Below are 8,828 nucleotides of genomic sequence, written 5' to 3' on the forward strand. Positions count from 1 at the left end.
CAACTCTTTGTTTTTTACTAGTTGCAGCGAATAGGGTGGCATCCGTTTTGCCTCATGCATGGTCCACGCCAAGTTGGTAGCATCATCCTCTATGGTAATTTTGGTCTTCTTTAACAATTATGGGCTCAGTGGCCATGATCCAATTTCTATATGCTACCGAGTAAGTGTTTGTAGAGTGTCTTCAGGTTTGGCGCCTTCAGAAACTAAGACCTTCAGAGCATGGCAGAGGTGACTCCATCAGTGAGTGAATATGAACACAGAAAGGATCTATACCCTGCCTAATAAATCTTTGGAAACTATTCTCTATTTTTCGACTGCTTTTAGAATCAGCCGCCACATCTATTTAATTCCAACCTAGGTGGTAAAAACGTAACTATTCCTAGATTCAAAATGCACCATAGGATATACATGCACATATTGAGAACCAAAGCAGAGTGTTTCCAGATGAAACTAACTTTCCAACTGAAACAATGGAAAATTATAGAATTCTGCATAGATTTTTGTGGAAAAACAATTGTTATGGAGGAAACATATGTGTAACATCATGGAGATAGACTAGATATACTCATGTTTTTATCTGAGAGCTCACACTAACAAACAAACTCTAAACATTAGCATGGCCCATTTGTTTTGTTTTCTTTATTTTGAGTATGTTTGTGTTGTTGCCCCGACAGACTTGTTTTCACCGTCTTGCAGCAACTTAGTACTATTCCCGGAGGCCTAGAACTAGTTGTTAGCATTTGATTTTATCATACTCACCTTTCGAGTTCCCAGTGCATCCCACTTTTGCAGTTAACACTCACCATGCTTTTGAGTCAAACTTGCAATTTTTGGGTTTCACCCAAAAGCGTGTGCATCCCACTTCTACTATAGCAACCATGCCACTCAATTAGCATCCTCCTCGAGCACAGCTAAGCTAAAACCTCAATTGTGTATCTAACTATAACAATTATCGGTGTTGATATGCCGCGGGGAGGATATTGGTTTTTATGTAACGGAAACACAAAGAGTGTTTTAGGATTCGGTGGTGCGGCAGCACTCACATATCTATTGTCGCGGTATATATGGTCTGACTATGCACTATTGTAGAAATATACATGCAATGGGCGCCAAGTTATTTCCTTCATCTTCCTTAAGTTGGAAAAACACAAGAAAATAAATTTCACATGACTCTTCTTATATTGCAGACACTACCGGACTCGCGGTCTATGCCTACGGCCAAGGGCCGTCGGCATAGGTCCTTTGCCGTCGGCATAGATCTATGCCTACGGCTGCCGTCGGCATAGACCCGTTAGCGTAGATATCGTCAGCGTAGTCTTGTCAGACTGTCGGCGTAGTATAGCCGTCGGCATAGGGACCTATGCCGACGGCCGGGGTCAGCCGTCGGCAGTGTTTTTCCGTCTGACGGCAACGGACGGCGCCGTCAAAAGTGCTGACGAGTCATGGGACGCCATGTGGCAGAGGTACGCCGACGGCTTGGCCGTCGGCATAGGTAGAAATCTATGCCGACGGCCTAGCCGTCGGCGTACCTCTGCCACGTGGCGTCTCGTGGTGCTCCTGGTGGCAGTGCTCCCTGGTTTCTCCTGGTGGCAGATCTGCCACGTGGCAAGCCCTGGTAACTCCTGGGCTTATATATGCCGACGACTTTGCCGTATGCATAGTTTTTTTTGTTTTTTTTATTTTTCCTGTTTTCTCTTTTTCAATTCATTTGACAGCATTTCAAAGCAGAATAATATGGAATTATGCAGAAATATGACACTTCATCATCTAAACATACTCAAGTTCATCATCATCATCTAAACATAGTCAAGTTCATCATCATCATCTAAAGATCATCACCGGCGGAAGTTCATGAACATAAAAGTAGTGCAAGACATGGAACATCATAAAAGTAGCAACATGAAAGGCATGGCACGACAGCCACATGCACGGAATCATCATCGACATTAAGCAAGACCACCTCCGCCAAAACCACCACCAAGACCACCTCCGCCAAAACCACCACCACCAAGACCACCTCCGCCGAAACCGCCACTGCGACCACCATCACTCTGCCAGATCGGAGTGACTGGGGTCGACGGAGCAGTAGTCGAGCCACCGGTCCCCTACATGTTTCAGAAAAGATTCTAACGGTAAATATGATATGATAGTGTTGAATGAACGAGAACTAGTTTGCCAGTAGTTAGGCAAATGTACTAACCGTACCATCACTGCCTAGTGCCACCCATTCATCGAACGTGGGCACGTGTGGGTGTTCTCCCGCAGGTGGTGGTGGGGGTCCCATTTGTGGTGGATCCGTGCAGTTACTCCAAGACGCCAACATAGTCTGGATGTTAGTTAAACAAGCAAACTAGAAGGTCAGAAGGAATGAAATTGCAAAAATTTAGCTTGGTTTTAAGAGGGCAAAACTAACCGCCATCATCTCACGGTTGTAATCATCATTTGCCTTCACTCGTTGCAAGTACTCTCGCACCTCGAGATTCCTATGCTCGACAAAGGCCTTATATGCCTACATAATTTAGGTTGTTTCTAAGTGAGCAATGCTGAAAATGAACTGAGAATGCTAGAGAGAAAAAGATAAAGGGGAAGTACTTACAGCATGCTGGCGGGCTAAGGGAGTCTGTGAACGCCCCGTACTCTCTAACTGGCTCGGGTTGGTAGACCGAAGCCGTGTGTACGAGATCGAAGGAGTTATCAAGCCATCGAAACACAGATACCGGCCATGTGACTTCCCCTGGATGGCCACCACCGCCGTGTCGTCGATCTGAGACTGGGCGACCTCAGGAACAGGAACATCCGGATGCAACTTCTGATAGTGCTGAGTGTAAGACTCCAGGTGCTCCTCGGTCTTGCCGTAGTACTGGCTTTCGCCCTCCTTGGGATGACTCCGCTCGCGGGCCAGCTTCCACGACTCAATGTCTGAGAGCGGCCTCTTCAACTTGTCCTCCTGCAACGTCAAACAGAAGTTAGCCATACATAAGAACATGACGGTAAAGAAGAACAAAAATGCATCATGCATATAGATATACCTTCATGGCCTTGAAGCCCCAGTGGTTCCTGTTTCCTTGGCCGTGTGTCCCGTCTTTTCCACGGTTAGCCCGGGCCTTGATGCTCTTGGCAGCAAACTCTGCATCGTCGCCGAGCCACCTATCCACCAACTCGCCCATCCATCATGCCTTCCATAGCACCAACGAGGAACAACCTATGCAAATTTTGAAGCATGACATGTGAGCACGAAACATATAGTTGAATGCTTGAAACAATGATAAGTTAGTAATAGTTACCATCATGAACTGCTCCCTGTTCAAGGTAAGTCGTTGCCTCTGCGCTTGAGTTTTGGTCATCTTTTGTTGCAGGTAGATGTGGTAGTACTGCGAGACGGCAACCCATCGCACCTCATACTGCAACTGACGAGCTTTCTTCTTCGCAGACGCAAGCAAGACCATGTCGGCTCTAGCCTTGTGCTCGTCAAGAACTCTATAGAGTTGCTGCAATCATGCATAAACCAGAAGCAAACAAGGCATGAGTTGAGTGATTTAATGACAAACTATGAACGAAACTGAAGACAAGTGATTCAGAAGAGAACTTACCCAAAATTTGGTGATCACGGCCTTAGCGGCCGTCCCGTACTCCGCGTTGCTGCAAGCCTTGTAGTGGGCCCAGCTCGTGGCCAAACCCGCAGCTGCGGGTGCCTGTCTGGCCGCGGGCAGAATAGGCCAGGCCAAAACTCCTTTAACAGGACAGTGATAAGGCCGTTCAGTTTACGGCCCTTTCCGCGAAGGATCCAGTTTCTGCAAAAGAATCAAATGATTGCCATGTGTACAATAAGAAAATGTTGTCATGTGTTGAAAATATGATTGAGAGGCACTTACTCTGTCCCCACAGGTTCAATGACCACTTGTGCTCCTCGATAGAAGGTGGTGTAGGTAGTCCGATATTACCACGCAGCCACCCCTGCGGAGCACCCCGGTGGCAAGTCACCCCACAACTCGGGATCAACATCCCCTCCACCCTCCTCGCCCTCCTCCTCACCCTCCTCCTCGGCCTCCTCCTCCTCGCCCTCCTCCTCCTCACCCTCCTCCCCCTCGCCATTAGGAACATACTCATCCTCCTCAGACTCAGAAGGTGCCTCTGTATAGGAGGGCATCGAAGAAGACCCTCCTATTTCGGACACGGCCCGGAGTTTTTTGCCCCGGCTGCCTCTCCCCCCACCTCCTCCTCCTCTAGGGGCTCTCCCCCCACCGCCTCCTCCTCTAGGGTCTCCTCCCCCGACCCCTCCACCTCCCTGTGAGGTGTCATCCTCGCATAGTCGGGAGGGAACCTTGTGGGCTCGTCCACTCCGAGTAAGTCCTTTGAATATACTGAGGAAACTGGCACCGCTGTACTTGCCCATGATTAGCAAACCTGCATTGAGAAGAGAATAAACAATTAGTAAGGATATCAATTAAACAAGCATACAGGAAAAACATTAATACCAGAAGAGCACATTAAGCATACTATTGTAATGATCATTAAAAGAACTTACATTTTCTAGAACCCATATGAATCATCACTATTGTAATCTATTTGTGGACTGGTCTCATCATCACTATCACACATATCTTCTTCGTTGTCTGACGGAGGTGGAGGATCTTCCTCATCGTCAGCGTCTTCATTTAACTTTTCAAGCATAATTATGTCTCTTTGATTCACAACTGCCTCACCATCAATCCGTGCGTCGTCGTCGTTTGGGTCCAGGTCAACATAACCCAAGTCATCATCCTCATTGTTTTGGACCACGTCATCATGTTCCTCTTGATAGAACACTCCCTCGTATGTCATGGGGTTTATGTTGTAGTAATCATCATCGTTCGGGTCCGGTAGCTTACCATGCGGCGACACCTTGAACACAACTTCCCAACCCTTTAGGTACTCTTTCTGGCATGGGTAAGGCAGATAATATACTTGTGTGGCCTGGGTAGCGGCGATAAAGAGATCAGCTCCGGCATAGACGGTTGATGGTTTAACTTCAACTAAACCAACAGAAGGCGTATGTCTCAGACCCTTTTTGGGGTCGAACCATCGGCATTTGAACACAGTGAGACTTAGGTGTTCACGGCCACGTTTGAATGTAAGCTCGTATATTTTTCCTACCCTTCCGTAGTAATCTACTTTATTATCTCCTTCAGTGAAGACTCCGGTATTTATGGTTTTGGGATCAGGCCGACTGTTCTGGTGCTCCTCTGTATGGAAGCGATACCCATTCACATCATACTTTTGGCATGTCATGACGACAGGGTCAAAACCCATGGAAACCCATCTCAATTCTTCATCCATTGATTCGGTCGGATCATTTCCCTACAAGTTTAATGGAAATTATAGGGTGCATGAGTTTAATTGAAATTATAGGGTGCATGAGTTTAATTGAAATAGGTAATAGGGAAGTGTGAAAAATTACTTTCTCCATGAACCACGCAACGAAATTTTTCCTTCCATCAGCACCCCTTCGGAGAAGAGCAAGTGCCTCCGCTTCAGTAGGAGGCAGCATTCCCGTCCATTCTTCTTCAACGAATCGACTACAATAAGAAAAGCGGTATAAGAACTAGGCAAAGTGATCATAACGAATTGACTAAAAGAATGGTGCAAAGGTATTACCTCATCCACTCATCCTCAACTTCCTTGATGTTGTGCAAGATATAGAACATGACATCCTCCCACTCATCTCGTGGCATGAGATAATATTTCGAGCATCCAGCCCTACCACCTTGCCCGATGAATAGAGGCAACTTGGGTTTATACTTGGGTTCTTCTGTATTGTATCGAGACACCTTATTGTGCAACGTGGGAACATGGTCCGGATAGTAGGCTGTCCTAAGGTCTTCCACCTCCTCTAGGATAACTGCCTCAGCTATGGAAGCTTCAATCTTAGCTTTGTTTCCACATTTCTGTCTCAGATGCTTGTTCTATCTCACAGGGCCGTACTGCCAACGATTCTGCACAGGGCCCCCCAACAATACCTCGTTCGGGAGGTGCAAAATGAGATGTGTCATCGGAGTAAAGAAGCCTGGTGGGAAGATCTTCTCTAGCTTGCATATCAACTCCGGCACCTTCTTATGCATTTCTTTTATCTTCTCAGGACATACTTCTTTAGCACAAAGCGTGCGGAAGAAATGGCTTAACTCCGCAAGCACACGTCAGACACGCTCGGGAACATAGCCCCGAACCATCACCGGCATAATCCGCTCAATCCATACATGATAGTCATGACTCTTGAGCCCGGTCACTCTGCCCGTTGAAAGATTGACCCCCTTACTTACATTCGACGCATAACCATCAGTGAACTTCACGATGTGTTTCAGCCACTTGAATGCCTCCATCTTATGATCCTTTTTAAGTACGAAGTCAGCATCTGGCTTGAACCAAGATTTTCGACTACCTGTGGGAGGCTGCATGTGTAGACGTGGTCTATCACAAATATTCTGTTGATCAACTCTAGCATTAACATTATCCTTTGTCTTATCAGGAATGTTGAGGATCGTGTGAAAAGGGGACTCTGCGACATTCTTTTCGGTGTGCATCACGTCTATGTTGTATGGAAGTTTGAGGTCCTTAAAATAGGGAAGCTGCATGAAGGGGGTAATGTGAGTCCAGTTGTGTGTGTGATCATATTCTTTAAAAAAAATCCCTTTACCTTTTCCTTTGCCCTCGCCCTCGGCTTCGCCTGTGGCTTTGCCTTTGCCTTTGCCTTTGCCTTTCCCTTCACCGACAGACTTAAGAGCTTTCAGCTGAGCAAGCACATCCGCACCAGAAAACGTTGGAATCTCGTTTACTTCATGGACAACTTTGCCTTTTGTGAAGTTCTTCTTGTCTTCCCTATCAGGATGGTCTGGAGGGAGGAACTGTCGATGCAGGTCAAATGCAACATATTTGCCACCCTTCTTCAGCCAAATGAAAATCAAGGCATGCATGCACACTGGGCAAGGCATCTTTCCACTTGTACACCATCCGCAAAACAGGGCATAACCAGGAAAGTCATGCATGCAATATTGTAGCCAAACTTTCATCAAGAAATTTTTCTGCAGATGTCGGTCGTATGTCAACCTCGGGAAGTACCAAGAATGGTGCAAATCATCCACCAACAGCTGCATAAAAATACTCAAATTCTTCCCCAGATATTCAGGCCCCGGAATTATAAGCGACAGGAACATGGTCTTGCGTTGTATTATGGCGCCGGGAGGGAGATTGAGCGGAATAACAAATACGGCTCCTCCGGCTCCTCCGGTTCATTCGCTGAATGTGACGGAGGTGTCGGCTGTGCAGCAAAGACATCATCTAGCATGTCTCTAACCCCATCGTTCTCATAACCAGTAACGCGTTGTCCTATCACATCCTCTCTACCACGGTCCCGCTGGGCAAAGTTTATCGGCATATTAAAGTTGGGCATAAATCCATGCATGCGAAGGTGCTTAGTCATCTCACTCTTATCTCTACAGATACGTCTCTTACATCTGGCACACGGGCATTCTGGCACCATCCTCATTGGACTACGGAATATCTCTTTCAAAAACACATCAGTTTTCTCGACCCACTCTGTTGTTACTTGATTCCAACGAAAAAATCCACTATACATCCACTGATTATCTGCCATCTCTACTTTATTGGAAGCCAAACAACAAAATTAAGGATTCATTTAAATTACTCACATCAATATTTTATTTTTTTACAAGGTTGACGAGAAACGGCATTTAATCCACCTACATCTCTAATAGGTAAAGATGGGTCCTAATCCCACCCGAGAATGTGTAGATTGAGTACGTTGTCCATGCTCTACTCCATTCCGAGACAAAATTTCGGCAGCACCTCCCCGCTGTTCTCCAAATACACGTCTCGGCAAAATGCCGAGAGAATGTGCATCCGGAGAACAACAGGGAGGCGCCGCCGAAATCCTGTCTCGGAACGGGGTAGAGCATGAACAACGTACCCAATCTACACATCCTCGGGCTGTCCGTGGAAAGCGCTGGACAATCCGAAAGAGCTGTGGTGATAAATATGCAATTTAATGCATATTTATCGATGCAACCCTTTCGGACGGGAGACCTAGGTTACGCGACTTGATGTGAAAATTTAATCTAGTTAAAAGAGGCTAGGAGGTGAAGGTGGAGTCGTAGCTCACCCTCCGCTGTAGAGGAAGTAATCGAGCAACGGCAGGATCACGGACCAAACCCAGACGACGAAGGCTCCAGGGAGATGAATACCACAAAGCCTGTAAATTTTACCGAGTCAAAAAATTTGACGGCACCACATCACATAAAGCATTGACACTTCAAACTATGAAAAAAATCATATTGCTAATGACATCTAGTCAAGGTTTTAGATCATCATGATACTTCAAATCCTAATTTTCATCAAGTGTCAAATTTTGTTCTTCAATTTTTTTAGCAAGATCATCATGATAAAATAACTACTCATCAGATACCAATTTTGTCAACATCACAAAATGAAACTATAGCTATTTGACAACATCTCAAATATACCAATTTCGTTCTTCAAATTTGAAAACATTTGACAACATCACTAAATTGACCAAAGCTATAACTAACCAATATACATTAATCCATCCATTCATCCATACAACATGCATCTATCACATAACAAGCAGTAAAAAATGCAAAAAAATGAAAAAAAATGCTCACTGGGGCGGCCGCGGACGGTGGGGTAGGGGCGGCAGGGGACGGTGAGGCAGGGTCGGCCGGGGCAGCGGCGAGTAGGGGGCGACGGTGGAGGGCCGAGGCAGGGCGGCCAGGGACGGGCCGGGAGGGCAGGGGCGGCCGGGGACGGGAGGGCCAGGC

The sequence above is a fragment of the Triticum dicoccoides genome, chromosome 5A (assembly GCF_002162155.2).
Source record: "Triticum dicoccoides isolate Atlit2015 ecotype Zavitan chromosome 5A, WEW_v2.0, whole genome shotgun sequence".
NCBI lineage: Eukaryota > Viridiplantae > Streptophyta > Magnoliopsida > Poales > Poaceae > Triticum > Triticum dicoccoides.